Genomic DNA, 24236 nt, shown 5'->3' with positions numbered 1-24236 from the left:
TTCTTTTTCCTCTCTCTCTCTTTCTTTTTCCTCTCTTTCGCATTCAAGCTGCTTTAATTCTTTCTCATGTTCCACTTGTTTAATTTGTAATTTAATTTTTGCCATTTCCAATGAGTCAAACTGTATCTCAGGCAACTTTAAATGCTGAGCCACCACCATAATTACCTCATCTTTTCACATTTTGTCAGGTAATGTTAACTGCAATGTTTTTGCCAAATCTAACAGTCTGTTTTTAGTCTCTAACCGTAAGGTACTGTGTGTGACCATCTCCACCCCCAAAAACTTCTGAGCCTCTGAAAGAGCCACTGTCCACAACACACTCCCTACTTAAACTAGAATACCACACCTGAAAAGCAACCACAATATGCTCACCCCTCACTGTCTTTAAGTTCACTAAGCTAATCCAATAGATACACTTTTATCCCCCTCGAGGCCCCAATTTGTTATGGGCCAGGGTTTAGAGAACCCCAAAGTGGATCATAGAGTTCACCTGACCCACAACTTTTAATAGATTGTGGTATGGGGAGCACACGGCCCACTCTACAGGTGTGGTACAGCAGAAATGGAAAAGTATTTTTTAAAGTAAAACAATGTTTATTCTATGAACTCAAGTTAACCTTTTTAAAACATACAGTGAACATCTTAGCCACTATTAATTCAAATACAACCCCCAAAGAATACAACACTAAGTAATCTGTAAGCTGTCCTTTTAACATCCACAAGACTTTAAAAAAAACTTTTAACAGAAGCACATCAGGTTAAAGTCACTACTGAGAGCAGTTATTAGTTTTAAATCACCAAAGGATCTATTTACAGTTTTTAGATTATAGAGGGAGAGACTCGTATACCTTCTGGTTGTGACTGCAGCTATCCAGCTCTGAAAACAAAACTAAAACACACCCTGCAGCAAACAGCCGAAAACGGAAGTAAAAGGCTGACGGACAGCCCAGCTCTATCTACACTCTCACAGCACTGCAGTAAACACCCATTTCTTAAAGGTACATTTCTTAAACACCCATTCCTTAAAGGTACTCTCACATGACAGTTTCAGAATAAATTATTTAAACTAGGTGTACTGCAGTTCTTCATTCACTTCGGCCAGTGTACAGAACATGACAACGCCCCACATTCCATCCTCTGTAATCATGAGGTGATCCAAAATCCTGCTGCCTATGTCTGATCAAGCAATGCGCCAATTTTAAAATGTCATTTATATTTTCAAATTCTTCCATGGCTTTGACCATACCATCCTGTCGCACCACAGACGTGCAACCCCATCTCCCCCCCTCCCACCCCCCCCCCCCCCTCCCCCACCTCGCAAATCACACAATCCTCCAAGATATCTACACTTAACCAGTTTGGGCTCCTTGAGCATCCCTGATATTAATGTGCGTGCCTTCAGCTGCTGAGCCCCTAAACTCCGAACCTCCCCATTCACCTGACTTCTTCACTTTACTCCTTCCAGGAGCTCCTTAAAGCCTACCTCTTTGATGAAGCATTCAGCTAGCTGCTCTCATATCTTCTTACAGAAGTAAAATACTCCAATTGCTGGGAATCTCAATTAAAAACATAAACGCAGTGTCCTTGGAGAGAAAAACAAAGTTGACATTTTAGTTCAAAGATATTTGATCAAAACCAGTCCATCCTTAATTACCCTTGTGAAGGTATTGGTGGATTAAAGAGCTTGCTCAGCCCTTTTGGAGAATAGAATCATAGAATCATAGAAGTTTACAGCATGGAAACAGGCCCTTCGGCCCAACCAGTCCATGCCGCCCAGTTTTTACCATTAAGCTAGTCCCAGTTGCCCGCACTTGGCCCATAACCCTCTATACCCATCTTACCCATGTAACTATCTAAATGCTTTTTAAAAGACACAATTGTACCCGCCTCTACTAGTACCTCTGGCAGCCCATTCCAGACACTCACTACCCTCTGAGTGAAGAAATTGCCCCTCTGGGCCCTTCTGAATCTCTCCCCTCTCACCTTAAACCTATGCCCTCTAGTTTTAGACTCCCCTACCTTTGGGAAAAGATGTTGACTATCTACCTTATCTATGCCCCTCATTATTTTATAGACCTCTATAAGATCACCCCTAAGCCTCCTACGCTCCAGGGAAAAAAGTCCCAGTCTATCCAGCCTCTCCTTATAACTCAAACCATCAAGTCCAGGCAACATCTTAGTAAATCTTTTCTGCACTCTTTCTAGTTTAATAATATCCTTTCTATAATAGGGTGACCAGAACTGCACACAGTATTCCAAGTGTGGCCGTACCAATGTCTTGTACAACTTCAACAAGATGTCCCAACTCCTGTATTCAATGTTCTGACCAATGAAACCAAGCATGCCGAATGCCTTCTTCACCACCCTGTCCACCTGCGACTCCACCTTCAAGGAGCTATGAACCTGTACTCCTAGATCTCTTTGTTCTATAACTCTCCCCAACGCCATACCATTAACTGAGTAGGTCCTGGCCTGATTCGATCTGCCAAAATGCATCACCTCACATTTATCTAAATTAAACTCCATCTGCCATTTGTCGGCCCACTGGCCTAATTGATCAAGATCCCGTTGCAATCCTAGATAACCTTCTTCACTATCCACTGTGCCACCAATCTTGGTGTCATCTGCAAACTTACTAACCATGCCTCCTAAATTCTCATCCAAATCATTAATATAAATCACAAATAACAGTGGACCCAGCACCAATCCCTGAGGCACATCACTGGTCACAGGCCTCCAGTTTGAAAAACAACAGCCAATTTTGAATCCAATTGGCAACCTCACCCTGGATCCCATGAGCTTTAACCTTCTGCAACAACCTACCATGCGGTACCTTGTCAAAGGCTTTGCTAAAGTCCATATAGACAACGTCTACTACACTGCCCTCATCTACCTTCTTGGTCACCCCCTCAAAAAACTCAATCAAATTTGTGAGACATGATTTTCCACGCACAAAGCCATGCTGACTGCCCCGAATCAGTCCTTGCCTCTCTAAATGCTTGTAGATCCTGTCTCTCAGAATACCTTCTAGCAACTTACCTACTACAGACGTTAGGCTCACCGGTCTGTAGTTCCCAGGCTTTTCCCTGCTGCCCTTCTTAAACAAGGGCACAACATTCGCCACTCTCCAGTCTTCAGGCACCTCACCTGTGGCTGCCGATGATTCAAATATCTCTGTTAGGGGACCCGCAATTTCCTCCCTAGCATCCCACAACATCCTGGGATACATTTCATCAGGTCCCGGGGATTTATCTACCTTGATGCGCTTTAAGACTTCCAGCACCTCCTCCTCTGTAATATGCACACTTCTCAAGACATCACTATTTTTTTCCCTTAGTTTCCTAACATCCATGCCTTTCTCCACCGTGAATACCGATGAGAAATATTCATTCAGGATCTCACCCAACTCTTGTGGCTCTGCACATAGATGTCCTTGTTGATCCTTAAGAGGCCCTACTCTGTCCCTAGTTACTCTTTTCCCCTTTATGTATCTGTAGAATCTCTTTGGATTCTCCCTTGCATTATTTGCCAAAGCAATTTCATGTCCCCTTTTTGCCCTCCTGATTTCCCTCTTAACTCTATTTCGACAATCTCTATACTCTTCAAGGGATCCACTTGATCCCAGTTGCTTATGTACGTCATATGCCTCCTTCTTCTTTTTGACCAGAGTCTCAATATCTCGAGTCATCCAGGGTTCCCTACTTCTACCAGCCTTGCCCTTCACTCTAAAGGGAATGTGCTTACCCTGCACCCTGGTTAACACATTTTTAAAAGCCTCCCATTTACCAGCCGTCCCTTTGCCTGCCAACAGTCTCCCCCAATCTACCTCTGCAAGTTCCTGTCTGATGCCATCAAAATTGGCCTTGCCCCAATTAAGAATTTTAACTCTTGGGCCAGACCTATCATTCTCCATAGCTATCTTAAAACTAATGGAGTTATGGTCATTTGTCCCAAAGTGATCCCTCACTAGCACTTCTGTCACTTGCCCTTCCTTATTTCCCAAGACGAGGTCAAGTTTTGCCCCCTCTCTAGTCGGTCCATCCACATACTGAATGAGAAATTCCTCCTGAATACACTCAACAAATTTCCCTCCATCCAAGCCCCTAATGCTATGGCTGTCCCAGTCAATGTTGGGAAAGTTAAAGTCCCCTACTACTATCACCCTATTATTCTTGCAGCTATCTGTAATCTCCTTACATATTTGCTCCTCAATTTCCTGCTGACTATTTGGGGGCCTGTAGTGCAGTCCTACCAAGGTGATCTCTCCCTTCTTATTTTTCAGTTCCACCCATATAGACTCAGTGGGCGAACCCTCGGATATATCCCCTCTAAGTACTGCCGTGATGTTCTCCCTAATCAAAAACGCCACTCCCCCATCTCTCTTACCTCCTGTTCTATCCTTTCTATAGCATCTGTACCCCGGAACATTGAGCTGCCAATCCTGCCCCTCCCTTAGCCATGTTTCAGTCATAGCTATAATATCCCAGTCCCATGTGCCCGTCCATGCCCTGAATTCATCCGCTTTGCCCGTCAGGCCCTTTGCATTGAAATAAATGCAGTTTAATGTAGACTTTCCTTGCTCTCTGCCCTGCTTTCTCTGGCCATGCTTTACACACTCTCCCTTCCTGCCTTTTGTTTCTGTCCCCACTGACTTCCTACATCGGTTCCCATCCCCCTGCCACATTAGTTTAAACCCTCCCCAACTGCACTAGCAAACACACCCCCGAGAACATTGGTTCCGGTCCCACCCAGATGCAGACCGTCCGATTTGTACAGGTCCCACCTCCCCCAGAACCGGTCCCAATGTCCCAGGAATTTGAAACCCTCCCTCTTGCACCATCTCTCAAGCCACGTATTCATCCTAGCTATCCTGTCATTCCTACTCTGACTGTCACATGGCACTGGTAGCAATCCTGAGATTACTACCTTTGAGGTCCTACTTTTTAGTTTAACTCCTAACTCCCTAAATTCAGCTTGTAGGACCTCATCCCGTTTTTTACCTATATCGTTGGTGCCTATATGCACCACGACAGCTGGCTGTTCACCCTCCCCCTCCAGAATGCCCTGCAGCCGCTCCGAGACATCCTTGACCCTTGCACCAGGGAGGCAACATACCAACCTGGATTCTCGTTTGCATCCGCAGAAACGCCTGTCTATTCCCCTTACAATTGAATCCCCTATCACTATAGCTCTGCCACTCTTTTTCCCGCCCTTCTGTGCAGCAGAGCCAGCCACGGTGCCATGAACCTGGTTGCTGCCACCTTCCCCTGGTGAGCCATCTCCCCCAACAGTTTCCAAAACGGTAAATCTGTTTTGGAGGGAGATGACCGCAGGGGATCCCTGCACTGCCTTCCGACACTTTTTCTGTCTGTTGGTCACCCATTCCCTATCTGCCTCAGTAATTTTAATCTGCGGTGTGACCAACTCACTGAATGTGCTATCCGCAACTTCCTCAGCATCGCGGATGCTCCAAAGTGAGTCCATCCGCAGCTCCAGAGCCGTCAAGTGGTCCAACAGGAGCTGCAGTTGGACACACTTCTTGCAGATGAAGGAGTCAGGGACACCAGAAGGGTCCCTGACTTGCCACATCTCACAAGAGGAGCATGACACGGGTCTGAGCTCTCCTGCCATGACTTAAACCTGAAGTTAAATTTGAACTACACTACACAGCTAAGAGAAAGTCAAAGAGAGAGAAATCACTTACCAGTCACAAGCCAATCACTTACCTGCTGGCTGTGATGTAATTGCTCCCGAGACTCCCTCACAGGTCTGCTTCTCTGCACCTCCTTAAGATGAGCACCAAATTCCCTTAACTAGTTAATTAATTTACTTAAGTAATTGGATTTTTTTTTTTGGGGGGGGGAAACTCAACCCCAAACACCAAACTCCAAAAAAAAAACACAGCCCTCACTCACCTCTTACCCGAACTCAGCCTTACCCAAACTCAGATACACTCTGTTTGCCTCCAGCACTCTGTTTCTATAGGCACTTCAGCCACACCCTTTGTATCCTTCCTGATTTACAGTCAGCCAATAGGCCTGCTCCCGAAACTGATTTCCCGAAACTATCAGCTGACCTGCAAGGTAAGGAAGTTGTTAAGCAGTACTTACCTCACCCCCGCCGCGACCTTTTAAACTGTCCCCTCTGCCTCGCAGCTCCCGCGCTTTTTCAATCTCCCGCGCTGTTTCTTAAGTCCCGGCTCTCTCTCTCTCCCGAACTACCAGCTGACCTGCAAGGTAAGGAAGTTGTTAAGCAGTTAAGAGAAACCACATTGCTATGGATCTGCATACAGACCAGAAAGGGTATTTCTATCAGTTTTAATGGTCACCAATGCTGTTAAGAAATGTGTTATTGTGGTAGTCACCACTGTTGTATTATATTGTATATATGGGTATTACGGTAAGGCCCCTGTACTACAGGTACGGGGGTAGATCCCTGCCTGCTGGCTCCGCCCAGGAGGCAGAGTATAAATGTGTGTGCTCTCCGAACAGCAGCCATTTCGCAAGCTGCTGTAGAAGGCCTCACATCTCTGTGTAATAAAGCCTTGATTACATTGGTGCTGTGAACGCTTCCCCTCGGACCATTAATCTAGGCCTCGCAATTGCTAGTCCAGTAATATTAACATGTTACCATAACATACAGCTCCTTAACCAACATCCACCAGTCCAGTCCAATTGTGAACATTTATAATTAGATTTATCGAGCATCTTGGGCATTATTCTCTGTCCCGCTAGCCCCGTTTTCTGGTGCAACGCGCCCCCGACAGCAGCGGGATTCTCCGTTCCCACAGCCGGCCAATGGGGTTTCCCATTGTGGCCACCCCACGCCGTCGGGAAACCCGCGGGCATGCGTGTTTTGCCAGTGAAGGGGAGGATCCCACCAATGGAGAATCCTGCAGTTTATCTCTCCTTCAGACATCCAAAGTTCTTTCATAGCCAACGGGTTTTGAGGAGTATAGTAACAGTTTAACCTCGTGTCAAAAGACAACGGGCTGGATTTTCCGATCCTGTGGCTCTGTCCGCAGGATCTTTCTGGTCTTACGACCAGAAAGTGGGTGCCACCCCCGCATCAATCCTCCGTCCGGTGGGGGGCTAGCAGCCGCGCAACGTAAAGCCCCCCCCGGCTTTATCTGTGGATATGGCCACAGAATGGCTGGGTCCATGGCCGCGAATGCTTATGGAGCCGGCCGCTCGCGGACCCAGCCTGCCAAAAACTGCCCCACTGTAACCAGCCTCGCCACACCTGGACCACCCCCCACCAGTCCCCCCGCCAAAGCCCCCCTGCCAGTGGAACGGTTTCCCCTCAACTGTGGGGCGCTGGACTCAGTCCGCAGCTGCCACGCGAGGTCCCTGAAGGCCCCACGACGACGGGGACTCTGTCCACAGGGGGCGGAGCATCGGGGGAGGGCCTCAGGCCTGAGGCTGTCCCGACGGGCGTGCGCTGTACTCCCCGAGTACGCTGTTTTTGAGGGGGCGGAGCATCCGAAAACAGGCGCCGCCCCCGATTCCGGCTTAAACATGGGCTCTCCGGCCGATTGCCGAACGCGATTTCGGCGTCGGTGATCAGAGAATCCAGCCCAACACCTTTGCAAAGCAGTGCCATTGCCCTCTCAGTGCTGAAGTCTGGAATACGGGTTTGAGTGCCTGAACCCACGTCCTTCTGGCTCCGAAGCAGCAACTGAGCCTTGCTGGTACTGAAAGCTAGAGAGGAAACCAACTAAACTACCTGAAATATCGGGCAAAGAATAGTTTAAAAAAAAAGGCTACCTGAACAGTATGCGGCACTTCGCTGAGCTGTTCTTGAATATATTTGGCAGCAGGATAACCATAGAGTGTGAAATTATATTTAATAACAGCCCTGCCGTGGAGATAACCCTGACATTGGAGTAAGAAGAGAGGGCCTATTTGCATTAATAATTATAGTTTGCTGCTGCTGAGTTCACAGAATTGTGATGAAATTCTCATCTAATTCAGCACTGACTAAGCTCTGCTGCAAAAACAGTTCCTACTTGATCCCAGCGAGAGATTACTTCCAAAGTTTCAAATCCTCAATGAAATAAAGGCCAGAACAACCGGCCCTCATAGTTATCCAGCTGTGGCCCCATAACCCTGAAGATGAGTCACCTTTAAGTACTTTTGAAAGTATCTATGGAATCTTATTCCTTCACCCATACCAGATCAGAACAAATGCCATGTGAAATCATTTCTCTTCACTTCCCCTCTAAGTCTCGGAGGACATTAGAGTCCCCCTGGTGGTAGGGGACAGGGATGGGTAGTACCCTGGCATTCCCCCGGCACTCGGGCACCCTAGCAATGCCACCTGATCACCCTGGTGGTGCCAAGCTGGCACGGCCAGGGTGTCCTGTTGACACTGCCAGCGTGTCAGGGCCTGGTGGACCACGACCATGAAAGGAGGGGTCGGGGGAGGGGTATGAGGGAGAACCCAGAAAGGGTAGGGGGGTGAAGGGTATTTCCTTTAAGGGAGGGTCTAAAATATGAGAGCAGTGTTTCAAAATGGCGCCCTGATCTGTGAGGAGCCGGTCCTGCTGGTGGGTTCAGCTCCCAAGTGCCGGAACAAATTCAATGTTGGCCTCGACTGGGGAGAAACACCCCGAGGTGCCTGTGAGTAGCGGTCTCCAATTGACATTGCAACCATCTTGAAACACCGCCAAACGCACCCAAAACCAGATTTTGAAATTTTACTGATAAATCACACCCATTATTTCTCCCATTTCTCCACTAGAATCATACCAGTAAACCCCTTGTGTACCCTCTCTAAAACTCTGGCATCCTTCCTACGGTGCAGTCCGCAGAATATTTCCTTGGAATGTGTGCATCCCTGGTTAGGCCATCGCTTATTGCCCACCCCTCATTGCCCTTGAGAAGGTGGTGCTGAGCTGCACTCTTGAATTGCTGGCATCGCTGTGGTGGAGGTACACCCACAATGCAGTTAGGGAGGGAGTTCCTTGATTTTGAGCAAATGAAAGAGAAGGAACATTTACGTATTTCCAAGGCAGGATAATATATGACTCAGAGGTTGATGGTGTTCCCATGCATCTTCTGCCCTTGTCCCTCTTGATGGTAGTGGTTGTTGGTTTGGGAGGTGTTGTTGAAGGAGCCTTTGTAAGTTGCTGCAGTGCATTTAGTAGATGGTACACACGGCTGCCACTGTGTGTAGGTGGGGGAGGGAGTGAATGTTTAAGGTTGTAGAAAGGGTGCCAATCAAGTGGGCTACTTTGCTTTGGCTGGTGCCAAGCTGCTTATGTGTTGTACGAGCTGTACTCACCCATGCAAGTGGAGAGAGTTCCATCTCAGTCCTAACTTCTCCCTTTGTAAAGGTGGTAGGCTTTGGAAGGTCAGCAGTTCAGCTTGTTTCTCCATGATTTCCAGCCTCTTGCATGTTTGCAGTCACAGTTTTAATATGCTGGTCCAGTTAATATTCGAGTCAATGGTAACCCCCTAGGATGTTGATGATGGGGGCTTCAGTGATAGTAATCCTGTTAAATATCACGACAAGATAGTTAGATGCTCTCCTGTTGGTAATGATCATTTCCTGTCACTTATGTTATAAGATTGTTACACAATTGTACACAATGCTCTAGGTCTGTCTTAATATAGTGGTTTGTAAAGGTATGGCATGACTATTGTTTTTGTATTCGGACACCTATTTATGAGGCCAAGAAACCCTTATGGCTTTTCTTTTAAATTTAGAGTGCCCAATTCATTTTTTCCAATTAAGGGGCAATTTAGCGTGGCCAATCTACCTACCAACCTACCACCTACCACATCTTTGGGATGTGGGGGCGCAACCCACGCAAACACAACGAGAATGTGCAAACTCCTCACAGACAGTGACCCAGAGCCAGGATCGAACCTGGAACCTCGGTGCCGTGTGGCAGCAGTGCTAACCACTGTGCCACCGTGCTGCCCTCCCGTTATGGCTTTTTAACTAACTCATCAAATTGCCCGACCATTATGAATGACACAATCAGATTCCTCTGCTTTTACACCCTGACCTAAATATCATTCAGATTATACTGTCGCACCTCGTTATTCTTCCCCAGTACTGGGCCAATGGTAACATCGTGGTAATAATTTAGAGGCTGAGGCTCTGGGTACAAATCCCACCGTGGCTGGTTTAAATTTAAATTAATAAAAATAGATCGGGAATGTAAAGCTAATCTCAGTAAGAGTGATGATGAAACTGTCACTGATTATTCCAAAAACCGATCTGGTTCATAAGACCAGAAGACATAGGAGCAAAATTAGGCCACTCGGCCCATCGAGTCTGTTCTGCCATTCAATCATGGCTGCTATTCTTCTCATCCCCATTCTCGTGCCTTCTCCCCAAAACCCCTGATCCCACTAACAACTTTTAGGGAAGGATATCTGCCATCCTTACTGACCCAGATTGTATGTGACTCCAGACCCACAGCAATGTGGTTGACTCTTAACTCCGCTCTGAAATGGCCTTAGAGGTCACTCAGTCCAAGGGCAATTAGGGATGGGCAGCGATGCCAGCGATGCCCACATCCTATGCAAGAATAAAGAAAAAAAAATCACTTGCTTGCTACTAGTCTGCTTGTGCCAATTTCACCAGTCTCTCTATGTCCTCCTGAATTCTGCTGTTGTCCTGCTCATTATTTATTACATCTCCAAGTTTTATCATCATTGCAAACTTTGAAATTATACACCCAAGCTCAGGCAATTTATAAATACCAAGAAAACGGTAGCATAGAACAAAGAACAAAGAACAAAGAAATGTACAGCACAGGAACAGGCCCTTCGGCCCTCCAAGCCCGTGCCGACCATACTGCCCGACTAAACTACAATCTTCTACACTTCCTGGGTCCGTATCATTCTATTCCCATCCTATTCATATATTTGTCAAGATGCCCCTTAAATGTCCCTATCGTCCCTGCCTCCACTACCTCCTCCGGTAGTGAGTTCCAGGCACCCACTACCCTCTGCGTAAAAAACTTGCCTCGTACATCTACTCTAAACTTTGCCCCTCTCACCTTAAACCTATGCCCCCTAGTAATTGACCCCTCTACCCTGGGGAAAAGCCTCTGACTATCCACTCTGTCTATGCCCCTCATGATTTTGTATACCTCTATCAGGTCGCCCCTCAACCTCCTTCGTTCCAGTGAGAACAAACCGAGTTTATTCAATCGCTCCTCATAGCTTATGCCCTCCATACCAGGCAACATTCTGGTAAATCTCTTCTGCACCCTCTCTAAAGCCTCCACATCCTTCTGGTAGTGTGGCGACCAGAATTGAACACTATACTCCAAGTGTGGCCTAACTAAGGTTCTATACAGCTGCAACATGACTTGCCAATTCTTATACTCAATGCCCCGGCCAATGAAGGCAAGCATGCCGTATGCCTTCTTGACTACCTTCTCCACCTGTGTGGCCCCTTTCAGTGATCTGTGGACCTGTACTCCTAGATCTCTTTGACTTTCAATACTCTTGAGGGTTCTACCATTCACTGTATATTCCCTACCTGCATTAGCCCTTCCAAAATGCATTACCTCACATTTGTCCAGGTTAAACTCCATCTGCCATCTCTCCGCCCAAGTCTCCAGACAATCTAAATCCTGCTGTATCCTCAGACAGTCCTCATCGCTATCCGCAATTCCACCAGCCTTTGTGTCGTCTGCAAACTTACTAATCAGACCAGTTACATTTTCCTCCAAATCATTTATATATACTACAAAGAGCAAAGGTCCCAGCACTGATCCCTGTGGAACACCACTGGTCACAGCCCTCCAATTAGAAAAGCATCCCTCCATTGCTACCCTCTGCCTTCTATGGCCTAGCCAGTTCTGTATCCACCTTGCCAGCTCACCCCTGATCCCGTGTGACTTCACCTTTTGTACTAGTCTACCATGAGGGACCTTGTCAAAGGCCTTACTGAAGTCCATATAGACAACATCTACTGCCCTACCTGCATCAATCATCTTAGTGACCTCCTCGAAAAACTCTATCAAGTTAGTGAGACACGACCTCCCCTTCACAAAACCGTGCTGCCTCTCACTAATACGTCCATTTGCTTCCAAATGGGAGTAGATCCTGTCTCGAAGAATTCTCTCCAGTAATTTCCCTACCACTGAAGTAAGGCTCACCGGCCTGTAGTTCCCGGGATTATCCCTGCCACCCTTCTTAAACAGAGGAACAACATTGGCTATTCTCCAGTCCTCCGGGACATCCCCTGAAGACAGCGAGGATCCAAAGATTTCTGTCAAGGCCTCAGCAATTTCCTCTCCAGCCTCCTTCAGTATTCTGGGGTAGATCCCATCCGGCCCTGGGGACTTATCTACCTTAATATTTTTTAAGACACCCAACACCTCGTCTTTTTGGATCACAATGTGACCCAGGCTATCTACACCCCCTTCTCCAGACTCAACATCTACCAATTCCTTCTCTTTGGTGAATACTGATGCAAAGTATTCATTTAGTACCTCGCCCATTTCCTCTGGCTCCACACATAGATTCCCTTGCCTATCCTTCAGTGGGCCAACCCTTTCCCTGGCTACCCTCCTGCTTTTTATGTAAGTGTAAAAAGCCTTGGGATTTTCCTTAACCCTATTTGCCAATGACTTTTCATGACCCCTTCTAGCCCTCCTGACTCCTTGCTTAAGTTCCTTCCTACTTTCCTTATATGCCACACAGGCTTCGTCTGTTCCCAGCCTTTTAGCCCTGACAAATGCCTCCTTTTTCTTTTTGACGAGGCCTACAATATCACTCGTCATCCAAGGTTCCCGAAAATTGCCGTATTTATCTTTCTTCCTCACAGGAACATGCCTGTCCTGTATTCCTTTCAACTGACACTTGAAAGCCTCCCACATGTCAGATGTTGATTTGCCCTCAAACATCCGCCCCCAATCTATGTTCTTCAGTTCCCGCCTAATATTGTTATAATTAGCCTTCCCCCAATTTAGCACATTCATCCTCGGACCACTCTTATCCTTGTCCACCAGTACTTTAAAACTTACTGAATTGTGGTCACTGTTACCGAAATGCTCCCCTACTGAAACATCTACCACCTGGCCGGGCTCATTCCCCAATACCAGGTCCAGTACCGCCCCTTCCCTAGTTGGACTGTTTACATATTGTTTTAAGAAGCCCTCCTGGATGCTCCTTACAAACTCTGCCCCGTCTAAGCCCCTGGCACTAAGTGAGTCCCAGTCAATATTGGGGAAGTTGAAGTCTCCCATCACCACAACCCTGTTGTTTTTACTCTTTTCCAAAATCTGTCTACCTATCTGCTCCTCTATCTCCCGCTGGCTGTTGGGAGGCCTGTAGTATACCCCCAACATTGTGACTGCACCCTTCTTATTCCTGATCTCTACCCATATAGCCTCACTGCCCTCTGAGGTGTCCTCTCGCTGTATAGCTGTGATACTCTCCTGAACAAGTAGCGCAACTCCGCCTCCCCTTTTACATCCCCCTCTATCCCGCCTGAAACATCTAAATCCTGGAACGTTTAGCTGCCAATCCTGCCCTTCCCTCAACCAGGTCTCTGTAATGGCAACAACATCATAGTTCCAAGTAGTAATCCAAGCTCTAAGTTCATCTGCCTTACCCGTAATGCTCCTTGCATTAAAACATATGCACTTCAGGCCACCAGACCCGCTGTGTTCAGCAACTTCTCCCCGTCTGCGTTGCCTCAGAGCCACACTGTCCCTATTCCCTAGCTCTCCCTCAATGCTCTCACCTTCTGACCTATTGCTCCCGTGCCCACCCCCCTGCCATACTAGTTTAAACCCTCCCGTGTGACACTAGCAAACCTCGCGGCCAGGATATTTATGCCTCTCCGGTTTAGATGCAACCCGTCCATCTTATACAGGTCACACCTGCCCCGGAAGAGCTCCCAGTGGTCCAGATAACAGAAACCCTCCCTCCTACACCAGCTGTTTAGCCACGTGTTTGTCTGCTCTATCTTCCTATTTCTAGCCTCACTGGCACGTGGCACAGGGAGTAATCCCGAGATTACAACCCTCGAGGTCCTGTCTTTTAACTTTCTGCCTAGCTCCCTGAACTCCTGCTGCAGGACCTCATGCCCCTTCCTGCCTATGTCGTTAGTACCAATATGTACAACGACCTCTGCCTGTTTGCCCTCCCCCTTCAGGATTCCCTCTACCCGTTCGGAGACATCCTGGACCCTGGCACCAGGGAGGCAACATACCATCCTGGAGTCTCTTTCACGTCCACAGAAGCGCCTATCTGTACCCCTGACTATAGAGTCCCCTATAACTATTACTCTTCTGCGCTTTGACCCTCCCTTCTGAACATCAGAGCCAGCCGTGGTGCCACTGCTCTGGCTGCTGCTGTTTTCCCCTGATAGGCTATCCCCCCCGACAGTATCCAAAGGGGTATATCTGTTCGAGAGGGGGACAACCACAGGGGATTCCTGCACTGACTGCCTGCCCTTTCTGGTGGTCACCCATTTCTCTGCCTGCACCTTGGGTGTGACCACACTTACATAACTGCGATCTATGACGCTTTCCGCCACCTGCATGCTCCTAAGTGCATCCAATTGCTGCTCCAACCGAACCATGCGGTCTGTGAGGAGCTGCAGTTGGGTGCACTTTCTGCAGATGAAGCCATCCGGAACGCTGGAAGCCTCCCGGACCTGCCACATCTCACAGTCAGAGCACAGCACCCCTCTAACTGACATTGCGTCAATTAATTAAAATTAAAATTTGTCTTTTTTTTTTATAAATACTTTTTTTTTTCAAATTTCAAAGTTACTGTCAACTATCTGTTTCCTAGCACTAGATTTCTAATAGAAATGCGATCGCTAACTATAATATTCTCCGATCTCTGGTTTAGATATCCTCTAAATTATAATTAAGTTATTATGTTTAATTAGTTCCCAAATACTCAAAAAAAATTTAGGTTAGAATCCCAACCAGCCACTCAGGTCACAGCTTTTCTGTGATGTCACTTCAGTTTCCCCCCGACACACACAATTTGAAAAACAGGTATAAAAGTAAAAATCACTTGCTTACCTTCTGAGATGTTCTCAGGTTCTCTCGCTGACAGAGACTGCTCCTCCACCTCCAATCCTTGACCTGCACAATGCTAATAATACAATAATATAATATGGCACTTACCTTACACCAATGGGTCTTATTATTAGGTTAGAGGAGGAGGGTGGGTGGGAGACACTACACGTGTAGTGTCTCGGGTTTCCTCTCCACCAGAATTTATTGGTTGGGGGGGGGGGGGGGGGGGGGGGGGGGGACTTGCCAGAGGTCGAACTTCCGGTTCCCGCCGAAATCCAAAGGGCTGCTCCTGTAAAGGTAAGTGCTTTTAAACTAACTACTCACCTCCAAGAAGGCCCCTGCGCACCGCTGCCGCCGAAATCCAAAGGGCTGCTCCTGTAAAGGTAAGTGCTTTTAAACTAACTACTCACCTCCAAGAAGGCCCCTGCGCACCGCTGCCGCCGAAATCCAAAGGGCTGCTCCTGTAAAGGTAAGTGCTTTTAAACTAACTACTCACCTCCAAGAAGGCCCCTGCGCACCGCTGCCGCCGAAATCCAAAGGGCTGCTCCTGTAAAGGTAAGTGCTTTTAAACTAACTACTCACCTCCAAGAAGGCCCCTGCGCACCGCTGCCGCCGAAATCCAAAGGGCTGCTCCTGTAAAGGTAAGTGCTTTTAAACTAACTACTCACCTCCAAGAAGGCCCCTGCGCACCGCTGCCGCCGAAATCCAAAGGGCTGCTCCTGTAAAGGTAAGTGCTTTTAAACTAACTACTCACCTCCAAGAAGGCCCCTGCGCACCGCTGCCGCCGAAATCCAAAGGGCTGCTCCTGTAAAGGTAAGTGCTTTTAAACTAACTACTCACCTCCAAGAAGGCCCCTGCGCACCGCTGCCGCCGAAATCCAAAGGGCTGCTCCTGTAAAGGTAAGTGCTTTTAAACTAACTACTCACCTCCAAGAAGGCCCCTGCGCACCGCTGCCGCCGAAATCCAAAGGGCTGCTCCTGTAAAGGTAAGTGCTTTTAAACTAACTACTCACCTCCAAGAAGGCCCCTGCGCACCGCTGCCGCCGAAATCCAAAGGGCTGCTCCTGTAAAGGTAAGTGCTTTTAAACTAACTACTCACCTCCAAGAATAGTGGTTAGCACTGTCACTTCACAGGGTCAGGGACCCGAGTTCAATTCCCGGCTTGGGTCCACTATCTGTGCGGAGTCTGCACGTTCTCCCCGTGTCTGCGTGGGTTTCCTCCGAGCGCTCCGGTTTCCTCCCACAAGTCCTGAATTGGATATTCTGAATTCTCCCTCAGTGTACCCGAACAGGTGCCGGAATGTGGCAACTAGGAGATTTTCACAGTAACTTCATTACATTACATTAATGTAAGCCTACGTGTGACACTAATAAAGATTGTTATTATTATTAAAAGCAATGGCCCTGATCCCAATGCCGGGGAGCCTTACAGCATACATTTCTCGAGCCAGGGGAAGGTCCTTTCACTGAAGTAGATGAAGCCTTACTTTCTGTCCTTTAACTCTCAGCCAATCATGAACTCAAAGTTAACCTTAATGCTTTAATACGTGTTTCTAATTTACAAATAAGTTTGTTGTGTGGTTTTCTAGCAAATACTTTTTGAAAGTCCATAGATACAACATCTACTCCACTACCTTCATCTATTTCCTGCACTGGAATTGGCAGTTTGTGCTGCCAATTTGCACCACAACATGTCAACCTTTAACATAGTTATACGGAAAACCTTCACCCTTCAATTGACATTAAAAAAATAAGATTTTCATAGCTCTATCGTTCTCTTTTCTCTGCATGCTCCTTTCTCTGCTCTTCACTCTTTCCTTTTCTTCAAACCTGATGGTGTGTCTTTCATTCTTTCTTCCTGTACTCACCATCTTATTGGCCCAGATTTTGTGGTTGTACTGATGTTAATGCTTGCCATCATTGCAACTTCGACACGGCAGCAACTTCTCACCTCTGCAGATGTGCTTTTGGGTAGAGAAATCCAGAAGTTTCTGTCAGAGATTCCTTGCTCCTCCACAGAGTGTGCTGTTGAAGACCGTGCCGATGACACTCACGGAACTGACACAAAATTTGATTTTTGCGCGGTCACGTCGCTATTAGAAAACACTGGAAAGGTGTGCCTTGCTGAATGAGGTGTAGATGGTTTTCTAAAGGTCTGCTAAGTAAGAAGTATTGTTGAACAACCTCTTTGATCCTAAAAACTAATTTTACGTCAAATTATTAAACGATGACAACATTTCAATCGGTTTTTAATATAATTTATATTTTCTTCAGATATTTCAGCCTCGAGCTTATACACATGTTTATGTCCCAACTTTTATTTCACTCTCTGTAACATTAACTTGAAAAAGGCAAGCATAACTTGCCTGGGGAATTCTCCGTCGGCAGGATCCTCCGCTTCGCCGGCAGTGTAGCCACGCCTGTGGGTTTCCCAATGGCCTGGGAGTGGCCACAATGGGAAATCCCCATTGGCCGGCTGCTGGAATGGAGAATCCCGCTGCTGGCAGGGGTGTGCCACGCTGGAAACCGGGGTTGGCGGGTCAGAGAATCCCGTATTTTTGGTAGGCTGTATGAGACCAGTCAACCAGAAGTTATGAGTGCATATACAATCATGGCAAACTGTGAAACTGAATTCAATAAAGTGTGTTAATTTGTGGACAGTGGTTCAAGGTATTCTTTGGGAAATGGAGTCTGCCACCTTACCGAGTTGTAAGAATCTCGGGCAACCCCTGGTCCCCTTGAACTGCGAAACCGGACTTTAAACTCAGAAACTGTAAAATGGACACCTTTTCAACAAAGAGCTTGGCCAAATTTTTCCCAGCAAGCTTGGCTTGCAGGGCTGTCTGTGCGTGTGAAAGGAATGTTTGCAGCAACCCCCCCCCCCGCCGGAAATACAACTCATCAGTAGCCAGACAGCACTAATTGGATCAGCAAAGGGCACAATGGAAATGCTAATAGCCCTGAAACTCCCCCAGCCAAGAAACAATGTGTTGGTAAGAACTCCTTACATATGTTAATGACCTTGTCCTTGTCTCCATCGGAGCTGAAAAACCCATCAGCATAATCAGGTCATAATGGCAGCAATCTCCGGAGTGAATGGCAGACTCGAAAAACCCATCTTCTTAACGAGGTGTGGAAGACCGCGATCTCCCAGGACAATGGAGCGGGCAGGAAGCCGTTTACCCTGGAGGGAAACTGCCCGGAGATGGTGGATTGCGCTGGACAGGCCTCAGCAGAAATTGCCGGTGGAATACGGTGACTGGAGCTGGCTACCTGGACCTATCAGGAGAAGGGGCGGGACCTGCGGGAACTTTGAAATGCTAACTTACCTGCTCACACAAAAGAAGCTGGACTGGAGCGAAAAACTTGGATTTTGGACTATAAAAAGGGTGGTCAAACGGCCATTCGCTCTCTTAGGATCTTTTGCTCGTGCTGAACTCTCTGCTCCTACAACATCTCGAATTGAGCTTGACCTCCTGCTCCAGCTACAGCCTTGGATTGTAAGTATCTCGCAGCAGCTTGCGAAGCTCCCGGGACTAGTATAGTGGTTGAGGCTTTGGGGAAAGGGGGTGCATGCTCCTATTTTGTCTTTTTAAAAGATTGCTAAAATTGTAAATGTAAGTTTTACGTTGTGCTGCGATAGTATTCCTTCCATAGTAATAGTCATTAAGGTATAAGATAATTGTGTGTTTTATGTATTTGGTGGTGGTTGATCTTGGCAATTAATAAAATATATGTGTTTGGATTTTGGAATTGGAGTCTGTCTCAATTCCTTCAATCCCTCACCAACGAGTTCTAGCCAAGTCACTCTATTAAGATACTCCTTACCATAAATCCGGTGTCGAGAACTGAGGGAAATCCCTGGGCGATTCGAACCCGTTCACTCAGGAAAGGCTGCCAGCTCCAGGTGGGCAGAGGTTTTCCTTTCCTCGCTCTCTTGGAGGCGCTGCTCAGGTGAAGCAGGCGCAGGTGGTAGCGAATCCACCGGTGAGAGAGAGGATCACCCGGGCAGTGGTGGGGCTTGGACGACGGGGTGCCAAGCCTGGTAGAAGCCCACGGGGGTGGAGGTAAAAGGGGATCCCGCTACAGAGTCTAACTTTTTGAATTGCCATTTTGAAGGCCATAAGCCTCCATGTTGTGCAACCGAACGAAAAAGATTCCAGCATATTTCAGGTGTAATCCTGAATTGGAACTCCTGTGATGTGTTGCGGAATCTTGAGCAAATGTTTCTGCATCTTTCACATGCCTTGAAGAGAAATAGAACAGACAAGAATTCTGACATCGCCTCTGTAGCGCACAAAGACTCCGTGAGACGAATAGAGTGAAGTCGCTGAGGCTTTATTAAGCGTGTCTGTTCCCCCGCAGCTCGATAGTAAACTGGCCTGCGGGGGAAGACTCCGGCTTCTTATACTCCGCCTTCAGGGCGGAGCTTGAGGTCAACGGCCAACCAGGACCCGGGATCTGTCAGCCAATGACATTAGGGCTTACAGCCCCACATGACCCCCAATACATACTACCACAGCCTCTAAATCGTGTATTGATGTTTCTTACAAGTACTTATAGTTAGCCACGTAATGAACACTATATTTTGCTGGAAATTCCTCAATGTCTCACATTTATCCTACAGGAAATATCACGCAGCCAGCATGTCAATAAATGTAATGTCTCGAAGAGTTTTTATGAAGCCTTACCATGGATCATGAGTAAAGCTAATGTTCCAGTTAAGAGTGCTAATGAGTTGACTGAGATGTCAGCCTCTGCTCAGTTGGTAGCATTATCGCTACCATAGAAGAAGTCATCAAGCGGCACTTACTTAGCAATAACCTGCTCTTGGATGCTCAGTTTGGGTTGTGCCAGGGTCGCTCACACCCTGACCTCATTACAGCCCTGGTTCAAACATGGACAATAGAGCTGAATGCCAGAGGTGAGGTGAGAGTGACGGCCCTTGACATCAAGGCAGCATTTGATCGAGTATGGCATCAAGGTGCCCTAGCTAAACTGGAGTCAATGGGAATCAGGGAGAAAACTCTCCGCTGATTGGAGTCATATCTGGCACAAAGGAAGATGGTTGTGGTGGTTGTAGGTCAATCATCTCAGCTCCAGGACATCACTGCAGGAGTTCCTCAGGGTAGTGTCCTCAGCCCAACCATCTTCAGCTGTTTCATCACTAACCTTCCTTCCATCAGTGGTCAGAAGTGGGGATGTTCGCAGATGACTGCACAATGTTCAGCACCATTTGCGATTCCTCAGATAATGAAGCAGTCCATGTCCAAATGCAGCAGGACCTGGACAATATCCAGGCTTGGGCTGACAAATGGCAAGTTACATTTGCACCACACAAGTGCCAGGCAATGACTATCTCTGACAAGAGAGCATCTAACCATTGCCTCTTGGCATTCAATAGCATTACCATTGTTGAATCCCCCACAATCAACATCTTGGGGGTACCATTGATCAGAAACTGAACTGGACTAGCCACATTAATACAGTGGCTAATAAGGCAGGTCTAAGGCTAGCAATCCTATGGCGAGTAACTCATCTCCTGATCCCCCAAAGCCTGCCAACCATCTACAAGGCACAAATCATGGGTGTAATTGAATACTCTCCACTTGCCTTGATGATTTCAGCTCCAACAACACTCAGGAAGCTCAACACCATCCAGGAAAAAGCAGCCCATTTGATTGCCCCCCCGTTCCACAAACATTCAAACCCTCCACCACCGATGAACAGTGGCAGCCGTGTGTACCATCTATAAGATGCACTGCAGTAACTCCCCAAGGTTCCTTAGACCGCACTTTCCGAACCCACAACCACTGCCATCTAGAAGGACAAGAACAGCAGATACCTGGGAACCCCACCACCCGGAGGCTCCCCTCCAAGTAACTCACCTCGCTGACTTGGAAATATATTGGCTGTTCCTTCACTGTTGGTGGGGCAACATCCTGGAACTCCCTCCCTAACAGCACAGTGGGTGTGCCTACACCACAGGGACTGCAGCAGTTCAAGAAGGTAACTCGCCACCACCTTCTGAAGGGCACCCAAGGATGGGCACTAAATACTGGTCTAACCAGCGACGTCCACGTCCTGTAAATTAATTTGAAAATAAAACTCCTCGGATGCAGTGCACGAATTGGTTCATGACCTGCATCCTGTTGTGTGCATCTGCCCAATCCCTTCTCTCTGCATTCTCAAGTCATTTTAGACGTGTATCCATCTTTCACTGTTCCACACTTCTTCATATTCCCATGTATTCACCCACCACTGACACTCATCCTTATGCAGTTCCACATCTCCTCCTCACAGACACCCTCATCAAATGCACTGAAACCATTGACTGAACACATGCCATCGCACTCACATGCAGGTCTTTCCTTCACTGTCGCTGGGTCGGAATCCTGCAATTCCTTCCCGAACAGCACAGTGGGTGTACCCACAACACACGGACTACAGCAGTTCAAGAAGGCAGCTCACTGCCACCTTCTCAAGGGCATAAATGCTGGCAGTGCCAGTGGCATCCAGATCCTGTGAATGAATAAATAGAGGTCATAACACGATCCGAGAAGACGGAGTAGAAAATTTGTTTAGATAATGGATGGGCAACTGAGCCCTGTTGCTTGTAATTCCTGAGCTGTGTGGGAACATTCGAACCCTTCATGTGTCTGGGGAGACATCATGGGTAGGAAGTGTCTCCAGCTGTTTGAGCTCAGACTCAGGATTTCTTTTCATTTTAAATTTAGATTATCCAAATCATTTTCCAATTAAGGGGCAATTTGGCGCAGCCAATCTACCTACCCTGCACATCTTTTGGGTTGTGGGGGTGAGACCCACGCAGACACAGCAAGAATGTGCAAACTCCATGTGGACAATGATCCAGGACCAGGATTGAACCTGGGACCTTGGCGGCGCGAGGGTGCAGTGCTAGTCACTGCGCCACCGTGCCGCCCAAACTCAGGATTTCTGAAGGGGATTCGGGGGGATGAGAGTCTCCTGGATCACATATTCTTGGAGGTGGTTACTCCACAGGCAGTGATTGTCCAGGAGAGTAGATGGGTGTTGGAAGATGCGGTAAGCGCAGGAGATTTTGGAGCATGTGCCACTCTCAAACAGGTACTCAGCATTGGAGACAGCTGGAAGTGACAACACCTTGAAGAAGCACAATTCAAACCAAAGCAGTGATGGGCAAAGGAATGTACAACTGGGATTTGCAAAATGTAAAATTGCAGTCATTCTCTGAGATTCCATGTTAGTTGGACAGATAACTGTTTCTGGATCTATCATTGTGAGTCCTCCATGGTGTGTTCTCTGGTGCCAGGGTTAAAGTATTGCTTTTCATTTATTCATTCATGTGGGATGTGGGCATCGTTGGCTGGACCAGCATTTATTGTCCACCCCTAATTGCCCGTGAGAAGGTGGTGGTGAGCAGCCTTCTTGAACCACTGCAATCCAGGGGTTGTAATGCACAGTGCTGTTAGGGAGGGAGTTCCAGGGTTTTGACCCAGCGACAGTGAAGGAACAGCTATATATTTCCATGGATGGTATGTGGCTCGAAGGGCAACTTGAGGAGCTCTGCAGGGGGAAGGGCTTTAGCCAGACGTTTTGACACACGTGAGTACAAACAACATAAAGAGAGCAGTTATTGAGGTCCTATGGTCAGATTTTCAAGAGCTAAGGAGGAAGTTATAAAGTAGCACCTCGAAGATAGTAATCACTCGATTACTCCCAGCGCCATGCACTACCAAGAGTAGAAATAGAACACAGAAATATATAATATGTGGTTTGAGGCACTGGTTGTGCTGGAGCGCACCCATACAGCTAATAGGTCGGCTGGGGTAAGAGGGCACCTAGGAGGTGGCCTGGGGGACATCTCTATGACCCTTGGCCCTAAGTTCACAGGAGGGAGGGTTTCACATTCATCCAACATTGGGACGTGTTCCAGGGCAGCAGACTCAAAAATCTCCATTTCTGAGACGGTGTTGACGCCGACACAGGTTTCATAGACTTTCATGACAGCAAAACTGTCGCCGAACTTCGGTGGATTAAACGACTGCTGAGGGGCTAGCACCGGCACGACATGGAACACAATCGGTTCCAATGAGAAACAGTGCGGGATTCACGGGATCCGTGATTGACACTCAGGAGGCCGACAAGCTGCAGCTGCATATACACACTGCACTCCCCACACACACCATCCCAGCCAACAAGATGGCACTGGTTGTGCAGGAGCACGCCCATACAGCTGGTGGGTCGGCTGGGGCCAGAGGGCAACTCGGGAGGTGGAATCGTACCGGGACACCTATACGATCCGTGGCCCTAAAGTTCACAGTGGACTGTTAGCGTTGTACGCAGCTGCATGGCTGCCTTTCCAGCTGTGGCCATGGTGTTCCGGGCCCATCCACCCCGACCCCACAGCCCACCTCCTGGCCACCCCCCCTCCTCCCCCTGGCCCTGGCAGAAGCCCCCCGGCCAGCGGCACAACTGTTCGTGAACCATGGTGATGTTGGACACTTTCCGTACCCCCCTCTCTCGCCCTCAGCAGCCACGCGCCAGTTTCACGATTTTTAAAAGCACCAGTGAACCGCTCCATCGGAAACTCAGCCCATCGGAGGCGGAGCATCGCGGATGCCCCTGAGAATACCGGCTTGGGCTTGCTAATGATATGCCAATGGTGTTTACTGTGCATACGCATTGATGCCGCTATCGAGGTGACGGAGAATTGAGATTTGGCGTCAAATCAGCGCCATCCGCGATTTTGGCTTTGGAACCTATTCTCTGCCCAATGGTGTTCCCCGATTTCGGCATCAGCCAATGGAGAATCCATTCCCTTTTCATTCTTTCTTGGGCTATAATCTCAAGGCTGTTATTTTTTGGAAACCTTAACATTGATTTTTTTTTTTGGCAGTCTCCGTAGAGTTACAAGCTCTCTTATTCTCATTACTCCGTGTCTATGTTCGAAGCTTGGTCTCTCATTTAGAAGTGCAGTTTGAACCTCCACATTTAACATTGGCTCTAATAATTTCCTTTTTAGTAGTCACAATCTGAACTATTTGTCCATTAATGCTCCTTCCCATTTTCACAGGGACAAAGTGTCTCAGTCTGCATCTTCATATACACTTTACATGAAGAACATAAAAGTGATGAATCAAACTTCTATCTATATTTAAGCCTCGAGTGTACATTCAGAAAGTTAAGAAACTCAAACTTGTTGATTGGAAAGAATTGCAAGT

The sequence above is a fragment of the Scyliorhinus torazame genome, chromosome 3 (genome assembly GCF_047496885.1).
Source record: "Scyliorhinus torazame isolate Kashiwa2021f chromosome 3, sScyTor2.1, whole genome shotgun sequence".
Taxonomy (NCBI): Eukaryota; Metazoa; Chordata; class Chondrichthyes; order Carcharhiniformes; family Scyliorhinidae; genus Scyliorhinus; species Scyliorhinus torazame.
The sequence above is the reverse complement of the archived record's forward strand: the minus strand, read 5'-3'. Positions refer to the sequence as shown.